This window comes from Falco biarmicus, unplaced genomic scaffold (assembly GCF_023638135.1).
Source record: "Falco biarmicus isolate bFalBia1 unplaced genomic scaffold, bFalBia1.pri scaffold_111, whole genome shotgun sequence".
NCBI classification, from domain to species: Eukaryota; Metazoa; Chordata; class Aves; order Falconiformes; family Falconidae; genus Falco; species Falco biarmicus.
Window position 1 is genome coordinate 104,014 of NW_026611688.1, and position 10,584 is coordinate 114,597.

Below are 10,584 nucleotides of genomic sequence, written 5' to 3' on the forward strand. Positions count from 1 at the left end.
AGAACAAGTTTTGTGGTGCCTTTCCGCTGCCTACCGGGGTGGTGTAAAAACTACCAACAGAACTCGTTTCTGGCACCTTCCCCGGTGGAGTTGTGCATGGGGTGTGTTTGGAACATTTTGTCACCAGCCGAGTCCAAAATTCAGCTGTTCCCCATCTCTAGCCCAGGAAGCAGATAGAACCGGTTTTGTGGTGCCTTTCAGCTGCCTACCGGGGTAGTGTAAAAACTACCAACAGAACTCGTTTCTGGCACCTTCCCCGGTGGAGTTGTGCATGGGGTGTGTTTGGAACATTCTGTCACCAGCCGAGTCCAAAACTCAGCTGTTCCCCATCTCTAGCCCAGGAAGCAGATAGAACCGGTTTTGTGGTGCCTTTCAGCTGCCCACCGGGGTAGTGTAAAAACTACCAACAGAACTCGTTTCTGGCACCTTCCCCGGTGGAGTTGTGCATGGGGTGTGTTTGGAACATTCTCTCACCAGCCGAGTCCAAATCTCAGCCGTTCCCCATCTCAGCCCAGAAAGCAGGTAGAAAAACTTTTGTGGTGCCTTTCTCTTGCCTACCGGGGTAGTGTAAAAACTACCAACAGAACTCGTTTCTGGCACCTTCCCCGGTGGAGTTGTGCATGGGGTGTGTTTGGAACATTCTCTCACCAGCCGAGTCCAAAATTCAGCCGTTCCCCATCTCAGCCCAGAAAGCAGGTAGAACAAGTTTTGTGGTGCCTTTCCGCTGCCTACCGGTGTAATGTAAAAACTACCAACAGAACTCGTTTCTGGCACCTTCCCCGGTGGAGTTGTGCATGGGGTGTGTTTGGAACATTCTGTCACCAGCCGAGTCCAAAATTCAGCCGTTCCCCATCTCTAGCGCAGGAAGCAGATAGAACAAGCTTTGTGGTGCCTTTCAGCTGCCTACCGGGGTAGTGTAAAAACTACCAACAGAACTCGTTTCTGGCACCTTCCCCGGTGGAGTTGTAGATGGGGTGTGTTTGGAACATTTTGTCAGCAGCCGAGTCCAAAACTCAGCTGTTCCCCATCTCAGCCCAGAAAGCAGGTAGAAAAACTTTTGTGGTGCCTTTCAGCTGCCTACCGGGGTAGTGTAAAAACTACCAACAGAACTCGTTTCTGGCACCTTCCCCGGTGGAGTTGTGCATGGGGTGTGTTTGGAACATTCTGTCACCAGCCGAGTCCAAAATTCAGCTGTTCCCCATCTCTAGCCCAGGAAGCAGATAGAACCGGTTTTGTGGTGCCTTTCAGCTGCCCACCGGGGTAGTGTAAAAACTACCAACAGAACTCGTTTCTGGCACCTTCCCCGGTGGAGTTGTGCATGGGGTGTGTTTGGAACATTTTGTCACCAGCCGAGTCCAAAACTCAGCTGTTCCCCATCTCAGCCCAGAAAGCAGGTAGAAAAACTTTTGTGGTGCCTTTCAGCTGCCTACCGGGGTAGTGTAAAAACTACCAACAGAACTCGTTTCTGGCACCTTCCCCGGTGGAGTTGTGCATGGGGTGTGTTTGGAACATTCTGTCACCAGCCGAGTCCAAAATTCAGCTGTTCCCCATCTCTAGCCCAGGAAGCAGATAGAACCGGTTTTGTGGTGCCTTTCAGCTGCCTACCGGGGTAGTGTAAAAACTACCAACAGAACTTGTTTCTGGCACCTTCCCCGGTGGAGTTGTGCATGGGGTGTGTTTGGAACATTTTGTCACCAGCCGAGTCCAAAACTCAGCTGTTCCCCATCTCAGCCCAGAAAGCAGGTAGAACAAGTTTTGTGGTGCCTTTCAGCTGCCTACCGGGGTAGTGTAAAAACTACCAACAGAACTCGTTTCTGGCACCTTCCCCGGTGGAGTTGTGCATGGGGTGTGTTTGGAACATTCTGTCACCAGCCGAGTCCAAAACTCAGCTGTTCCCCATCTCTAGCCCAGGAAGCAGATAGAACCGGTTTTGTGGTGCCTTTCAGCTGCCCACCGGGGTAGTGTAAAAACTACCAACAGAACTCGTTTCTGGCACCTTCCCCGGTGGAGTTGTGCATGGGGTGTGTTTGGAACATTTTGTCAGCAGCCGAGTCCAAAACTCAGCCGTTCCCCATCTCAGCCCAGAAAGCAGGTAGAAAAGCTTTGGTGGTGCCTTTCCGCTGCCTACCGGGGTAGTGTAAAAACTACCAACAGAACTCGTTTCTGGCACCTTCCCCGGTGGAGTTGTGCATGGGGTGTGTTTGGAACATTTTGTCACCAGCCGAGTCCAAAATTCAGCCGTTCCCCATCTCAGCCCAGAAAGCAGGTATGAACAAGTTTTGTGGTGCCTTTCAGCTGCCTACCGGGGTAGTGTAAAAACTACCAACAGAACTCGTTTCTGGCACCTTCCCCGGTGGAGTTGTGCATGGGGTGTGTTTGGAACATTCTGTCACCAGCCGAGTCCAAAACTCAGCTGTTCCCCATCTCAGCCCAGAAAGCAGGTAGAAAAACTTTTGTGGTGCCTTTCAGCTGCCTACCGGGGTAGTGTAAAAACTACCAACAGAACTCGTTTCTGGCACCTTCCCCGGTGGAGTTGTGCATGGGGTGTGTTTGGAACATTCTGTCACCAGCCGAGTCCAAAATTCAGCTGTTCCCCATCTCTAGCCCAGGAAGCAGATAGAACCGGTTTTGTGGTGCCTTTCAGCTGCCTACCGGGGTAGTGTAAAAACTACCAACAGAACTCGTTTCTGGCACCTTCCCCGGTGGAGTTGTGCATGGGGTGTGTTTGGAACATTTTGTCACCAGCCGAGTCCAAAACTCAGCTGTTCCCCATCTCAGCCCAGAAAGCAGGTAGAACAAGTTTTGTGGTGCCTTTCAGCTGCCTACCGGGGTAGTGTAAAAACTACCAACAGAACTCGTTTCTGGCACCTTCCCCGGTGGAGTTGTGCATGGGGTGTGTTTGGAACATTCTGTCACCAGCCGAGTCCAAAACTCAGCTGTTCCCCATCTCTAGCCCAGGAAGCAGATAGAACCAGTTTTGTGGTGCCTTTCAGCTGCCCACCGGGGTAGTGTAAAAACTACCAACAGAACTCGTTTCTGGCACCTTCCCCGGTGGAGTTGTGCATGGGGTGTGTTTGGAACATTTTGTCACCAGCCGAGTCCAAAACTCAGCCGTTCCCCATCTCAGCCCAGAAAGCAGGTAGAACAAGTTTTGTGGTGCCTTTCCTTGCCTACCGGGGTAGTGTAAAAACTACCAAAAGAACTCATTTCTGGCACCTTCCCCGGTGGAGTTGTGCATGGGGTGTGTTTGGAACATTTTGTCACCAGCCGAGTCCAAAACTCAGCCGTTCCCCATCTCTAGCCCAGAAAGCAGGTAGAACAAGTTTTGTGGTGCCTTTCAGCTGCCTACCGGGGTAGTGTAAAAACTACCAACAGAACTCGTTTCTGGCACCTTCCCCGGTGGAGTTGTGCATGGGGTGTGTTTGGAACATTCTCTCACCAGCGAAGTCCAAAATTCAGCTCTTCCCCATCTCTAGCCCAGAAAGCAGGTAGAAAAACTTTTGTGGTGCCTTTCAGCTGCCTACCGGGGTAGTGTAAAAACTACCAACAGAACTCGTTTCTGGCACCTTCCCCGGTGGAGTTGTGCATGGGGTGTGTTTGGAACATTTTGTCAGCAGACGAGTCCAAAATTCAGCTGTTCCCCATCTCAGCCCAGAAAGCAGGTAGAACAAGTTTTGTGGTGCCTTTCCGCTGCCTACCGGGGTGGTGTAAAAACTACCAACAGAACTCGTTTCTGGCACCTTCCCCGGTGGAGTTGTGCATGGGGTGTGTTTGGAACATTTTGTCACCAGCCGAGTCCAAAATTCAGCCGTTCCCCATCTCTAGCCCAGGAAGCAGATAGAACCGGTTTTGTGGTGCCTTTCAGCTGCCTACCGGGGTAGTGTAAAAACTACCAACAGAACTCGTTTCTGGCACCTTCCCCGGTGGAGTTGTGCATGGGGTGTGTTTGGAACATTCTGTCACCAGCCGAGTCCAAAACTCAGCTGTTCCCCATCTCTAGCCCAGGAAGCAGATAGAACCGGTTTTGTGGTGCCTTTCAGCTGCCCACCGGGGTAGTGTAAAAACTACCAACAGAACTCGTTTCTGGCACCTTCCCCGGTGGAGTTGTGCATGGGGTGTGTTTGGAACATTTTGTCACCAGCCGAGTCCAAAACTCAGCTGTTCCCCATCTCAGCCCAGAAAGCAGGTAGAAAAACTTTTGTGGTGCCTTTCAGCTGCCTACCGGGGTAGTGTAAAAACTACCAACAGAACTCGTTTCTGGCACCTTCCCCGGTGGAGTTGTGCATGGGGTGTGTTTGGAACATTCTGTCACCAGCCGAGTCCAAAATTCAGCTGTTCCCCATCTCTAGCCCAGGAAGCAGATAGAACCGGTTTTGTGGTGCCTTTCAGCTGCCTACCGGGGTAGTGTAAAAACTACCAACAGAACTTGTTTCTGGCACCTTCCCCGGTGGAGTTGTGCATGGGGTGTGTTTGGAACATTTTGTCACCAGCCGAGTCCAAAACTCAGCTGTTCCCCATCTCAGCCCAGAAAGCAGGTAGAACAAGTTTTGTGGTGCCTTTCAGCTGCCTACCGGGGTAGTGTAAAAACTACCAACAGAACTCGTTTCTGGCACCTTCCCCGGTGGAGTTGTGCATGGGGTGTGTTTGGAACATTCTGTCACCAGCCGAGTCCAAAACTCAGCTGTTCCCCATCTCTAGCCCAGGAAGCAGATAGAACCGGTTTTGTGGTGCCTTTCAGCTGCCCACCGGGGTAGTGTAAAAACTACCAACAGAACTCGTTTCTGGCACCTTCCCCGGTGGAGTTGTGCATGGGGTGTGTTTGGAACATTTTGTCAGCAGCCGAGTCCAAAACTCAGCCGTTCCCCATCTCAGCCCAGAAAGCAGGTAGAAAAGCTTTGGTGGTGCCTTTCCACTGCCTACCGGGGTAGTGTAAAAACTACCAACAGAACTCGTTTCTGGCACCTTCCCCGGTGGAGTTGTGCATGGGGTGTGTTTGGAACATTTTGTCACCAGCCGAGTCCAAAATTCAGCCGTTCCCCATCTCAGCCCAGAAAGCAGGTATGAACAAGTTTTGTGGTGCCTTTCAGCTGCCTACCGGGGTAGTGTAAAAACTACCAACAGAACTCGTTTCTGGCACCTTCCCCGGTGGAGTTGTGCATGGGGTGTGTTTGGAACATTCTGTCACCAGCCGAGTCCAAAACTCAGCTGTTCCCCATCTCAGCCCAGAAAGCAGGTAGAAAAACTTTTGTGGTGCCTTTCAGCTGCCTACCGGGGTAGTGTAAAAACTACCAACAGAACTCGTTTCTGGCACCTTCCCCGGTGGAGTTGTGCATGGGGTGTGTTTGGAACATTCTGTCACCAGCCGAGTCCAAAATTCAGCTGTTCCCCATCTCTAGCCCAGGAAGCAGATAGAACCGGTTTTGTGGTGCCTTTCAGCTGCCTACCGGGGTAGTGTAAAAACTACCAACAGAACTCGTTTCTGGCACCTTCCCCGGTGGAGTTGTGCATGGGGTGTGTTTGGAACATTTTGTCACCAGCCGAGTCCAAAACTCAGCTGTTCCCCATCTCAGCCCAGAAAGCAGGTAGAACAAGTTTTGTGGTGCCTTTCAGCTGCCTACCGGGGTAGTGTAAAAACTACCAACAGAACTCGTTTCTGGCACCTTCCCCGGTGGAGTTGTGCATGGGGTGTGTTTGGAACATTCTGTCACCAGCCGAGTCCAAAACTCAGCTGTTCCCCATCTCTAGCCCAGGAAGCAGATAGAACCGGTTTTGTGGTGCCTTTCAGCTGCCCACCGGGGTAGTGTAAAAACTACCAACAGAACTCGTTTCTGGCACCTTCCCCGGTGGAGTTGTGCATGGGGTGTGTTTGGAACATTTTGTCACCAGCCGAGTCCAAAACTCAGCCGTTCCCCATCTCAGCCCAGAAAGCAGGTAGAACAAGTTTTGTGGTGCCTTTCCTTGCCTACCGGGGTAGTGTAAAAACTACCAAAAGAACTCATTTCTGGCACCTTCCCCGGTGGAGTTGTGCATGGGGTGTGTTTGGAACATTTTGTCACCAGCCGAGTCCAAAACTCAGCCGTTCCCCATCTCTAGCCCAGAAAGCAGGTAGAACAAGTTTTGTGGTGCCTTTCAGCTGCCTACCGGGGTAGTGTAAAAACTACCAACAGAACTCGTTTCTGGCACCTTCCCCGGTGGAGTTGTGCATGGGGTGTGTTTGGAACATTCTCTCACCAGCGAAGTCCAAAATTCAGCTCTTCCCCATCTCTAGCCCAGAAAGCAGGTAGAAAAACTTTTGTGGTGCCTTTCAGCTGCCTACCGGGGTAGTGTAAAAACTACCAACAGAACTCGTTTCTGGCACCTTCCCCGGTGGAGTTGTGCATGGGGTGTGTTTGGAACATTTTGTCAGCAGCCGAGTCCAAAATTCAGCTGTTCCCCATCTCAGCCCAGAAAGCAGGTAGAACAAGTTTTGTGGTGCCTTTCCGCTGCCTACCGGGGTGGTGTAAAAACTACCAACAGAACTCGTTTCTGGCACCTTCCCCGGTGGAGTTGTGCATGGGGTGTGTTTGGAACATTTTGTCACCAGCCGAGTCCAAAATTCAGCTGTTCCCCATCTCTAGCCCAGGAAGCAGATAGAACCGGTTTTGTGGTGCCTTTCAGCTGCCTACCGGGGTAGTGTAAAAACTACCAACAGAACTCGTTTCTGGCACCTTCCCCGGTGGAGTTGTGCATGGGGTGTGTTTGGAACATTCTGTCACCAGCCGAGTCCAAAACTCAGCTGTTCCCCATCTCTAGCCCAGGAAGCAGATAGAACCGGTTTTGTGGTGCCTTTCAGCTGCCCACCGGGGTAGTGTAAAAACTACCAACAGAACTCGTTTCTGGCACCTTCCCCGGTGGAGTTGTGCATGGGGTGTGTTTGGAACATTCTCTCACCAGCCGAGTCCAAATCTCAGCCGTTCCCCATCTCAGCCCAGAAAGCAGGTAGAAAAACTTTTGTGGTGCCTTTCTCTTGCCTACCGGGGTAGTGTAAAAACTACCAACAGAACTCGTTTCTGGCACCTTCCCCGGTGGAGTTGTGCATGGGGTGTGTTTGGAACATTCTCTCACCAGCCGAGTCCAAAATTCAGCCGTTCCCCATCTCAGCCCAGAAAGCAGGTAGAACAAGTTTTGTGGTGCCTTTCCGCTGCCTACCGGTGTAATGTAAAAACTACCAACAGAACTCGTTTCTGGCACCTTCCCCGGTGGAGTTGTGCATGGGGTGTGTTTGGAACATTCTGTCACCAGCCGAGTCCAAAATTCAGCCGTTCCCCATCTCTAGCGCAGGAAGCAGATAGAACAAGTTTTGTGGTGCCTTTCAGCTGCCTACCGGGGTAGTGTAAAAACTACCAACAGAACTCGTTTCTGGCACCTTCCCCGGTGGAGTTGTAGATGGGGTGTGTTTGGAACATTTTGTCACCAGCCGAGTCCAAAACTCAGCTGTTCCCCATCTCAGCCCAGAAAGCAGGTAGAAAAACTTTTGTGGTGCCTTTCAGCTGCCTACCGGGGTAGTGTAAAAACTACCAACAGAACTCGTTTCTGGCACCTTCCCCGGTGGAGTTGTGCATGGGGTGTGTTTGGAACATTTTGTCACCAGCCGAGTCCAAAACTCAGCTGTTCCCCATCTCAGCCCAGAAAGCAGGTAGAAAAACTTTTGTGGTGCCTTTCAGCTGCCTACCGGGGTAGTGTAAAAACTACCAACAGAACTCGTTTCTGGCACCTTCCCCGGTGGAGTTGTGCATGGGGTGTGTTTGGAACATTCTGTCACCAGCCGAGTCCAAAATTCAGCTGTTCCCCATCTCTAGCCCAGGAAGCAGATAGAACCGGTTTTGTGGTGCCTTTCAGCTGCCTACCGGGGTAGTGTAAAAACTACCAACAGAACTTGTTTCTGGCACCTTCCCCGGTGGAGTTGTGCATGGGGTGTGTTTGGAACATTTTGTCACCAGCCGAGTCCAAAACTCAGCTGTTCCCCATCTCAGCCCAGAAAGCAGGTAGAACAAGTTTTGTGGTGCCTTTCAGCTGCCTACCGGGGTAGTGTAAAAACTACCAACAGAACTCGTTTCTGGCACCTTCCCCGGTGGAGTTGTGCATGGGGTGTGTTTGGAACATTCTGTCACCAGCCGAGTCCAAAACTCAGCTGTTCCCCATCTCTAGCCCAGGAAGCAGATAGAACCGGTTTTGTGGTGCCTTTCAGCTGCCCACCGGGGTAGTGTAAAAACTACCAACAGAACTCGTTTCTGGCACCTTCCCCGGTGGAGTTGTGCATGGGGTGTGTTTGGAACATTTTGTCACCAGCCGAGTCCAAAACTCAGCCGTTACCCATCTCAGCCCAGAAAGCAGGTAGAACAAGTTTTGTGGTGCCTTTCCTTGCCTACCGGGGTAGTGTAAAAACTACCAAAAGAACTCATTTCTGGCACCTTCCCCGGTGGAGTTGTGCATGGGGTGTGTTTGGAACATTTTGTCACCAGCCGAGTCCAAAACTCAGCCGTTCCCCATCTCTAGCCCAGAAAGCAGGTAGAACAAGTTTTGTGGTGCCTTTCAGCTGCCTACCGGGGTAGTGTAAAAACTACCAACAGAACTCGTTTCTGGCACCTTCCCCGGTGGAGTTGTGCATGGGGTGTGTTTGGAACATTTTGTCACCAGCCGAGTCCAAAACTCAGCCGTTCCCCATCTCAGCCCAGAAAGCAGGTAGAACAAGTTTTGTGGTGCCTTTCAGCTGCCTACCGGGGTAGTGTAAAAACTACCAACAGAACTCGTTTCTGGCACCTTCCCCGGTGGAGTTGTGCATGGGGTGTGTTTGGAACATTTTGTCAGCAGCCGAGTCCAAAATTCAGCTGTTCCCCATCTCAGCCCAGAAAGCAGGTAGAACAAGTTTTGTGGTGCCTTTCCGCTGCCTACCGGGGTGGTGTAAAAACTACCAACAGAACTCGTTTCTGGCACCTTCCCCGGTGGAGTTGTGCATGGGGTGTGTTTGGAACATTTTGTCACCAGCCGAGTCCAAAATTCAGCTGTTCCCCATCTCTAGCCCAGGAAGCAGATAGAACCGGTTTTGTGGTGCCTTTCAGCTGCCTACCGGGGTAGTGTAAAAACTACCAACAGAACTCGTTTCTGGCACCTTCCCCGGTGGAGTTGTGCATGGGGTGTGTTTGGAACATTCTGTCACCAGCCGAGTCCAAAACTCAGCTGTTCCCCATCTCTAGCCCAGGAAGCAGATAGAACCGGTTTTGTGGTGCCTTTCAGCTGCCCACCGGGGTAGTGTAAAAACTACCAACAGAACTCGTTTCTGGCACCTTCCCCGGTGGAGTTGTGCATGGGGTGTGTTTGGAACATTCTCTCACCAGCCGAGTCCAAATCTCAGCCGTTCCCCATCTCAGCCCAGAAAGCAGGTAGAAAAACTTTTGTGGTGCCTTTCTCTTGCCTACCGGGGTAGTGTAAAAACTACCAACAGAACTCGTTTCTGGCACCTTCCCCGGTGGAGTTGTGCATGGGGTGTGTTTGGAACATTCTGTCACCAGCCGAGTCCAAAATTCAGCCGTTCCCCATCTCTAGCGCAGGAAGCAGATAGAACAAGTTTTGTGGTGCCTTTCAGCTGCCTACCGGGGTAGTGTAAAAACTACCAACAGAACTCGTTTCTGGCACCTTCCCCGGTGGAGTTGTAGATGGGGTGTGTTTGGAACATTTTGTCACCAGCCGAGTCCAAAACTCAGCTGTTCCCCATCTCAGCCCAGAAAGCAGGTAGAAAAACTTTTGTGGTGCCTTTCAGCTGCCTACCGGGGTAGTGTAAAAACTACCAACAGAACTCGTTTCTGGCACCTTCCCCGGTGGAGTTGTGCATGGGGTGTGTTTGGAACATTCTGTCACCAGCCGAGTCCAAAATTCAGCTGTTCCCCATCTCTAGCCCAGGAAGCAGATAGAACCGGTTTTGTGGTGCCTTTCAGCTGCCCACTGGGGTAGTGTAAAAACTACCAACAGAACTCGTTTCTGGCACCTTCCCCGGTGGAGTTGTGCATGGGGTGTGTTTGGAACATTTTGTCACCAGCCGAGTCCAAAACTCAGCTGTTCCCCATCTCAGCCCAGAAAGCAGGTAGAAAAACTTTTGTGGTGCCTTTCAGCTGCCTACCGGGGTAGTGTAAAAACTACCAACAGAACTCGTTTCTGGCACCTTCCCCGGTGGAGTTGTGCATGGGGTGTGTTTGGAACATTCTGTCACCAGCCGAGTCCAAAATTCAGCTGTTCCCCATCTCTAGCCCAGGAAGCAGATAGAACCGGTTTTGTGGTGCCTTTCAGCTGCCTACCGGGGTAGTGTAAAAACTACCAACAGAACTTGTTTCTGGCACCTTCCCCGGTGGAGTTGTGCATGGGGTGTGTTTGGAACATTTTGTCACCAGCCGAGTCCAAAACTCAGCTGTTCCCCATCTCAGCCCAGAAAGCAGGTAGAACAAGTTTTGTGGTGCCTTTCAGCTGCCTACCGGGGTAGTGTAAAAACTACCAACAGAACTCGTTTCTGGCACCTTCCCCGGTGGAGTTGTGCATGGGGTGTGTTTGGAACAT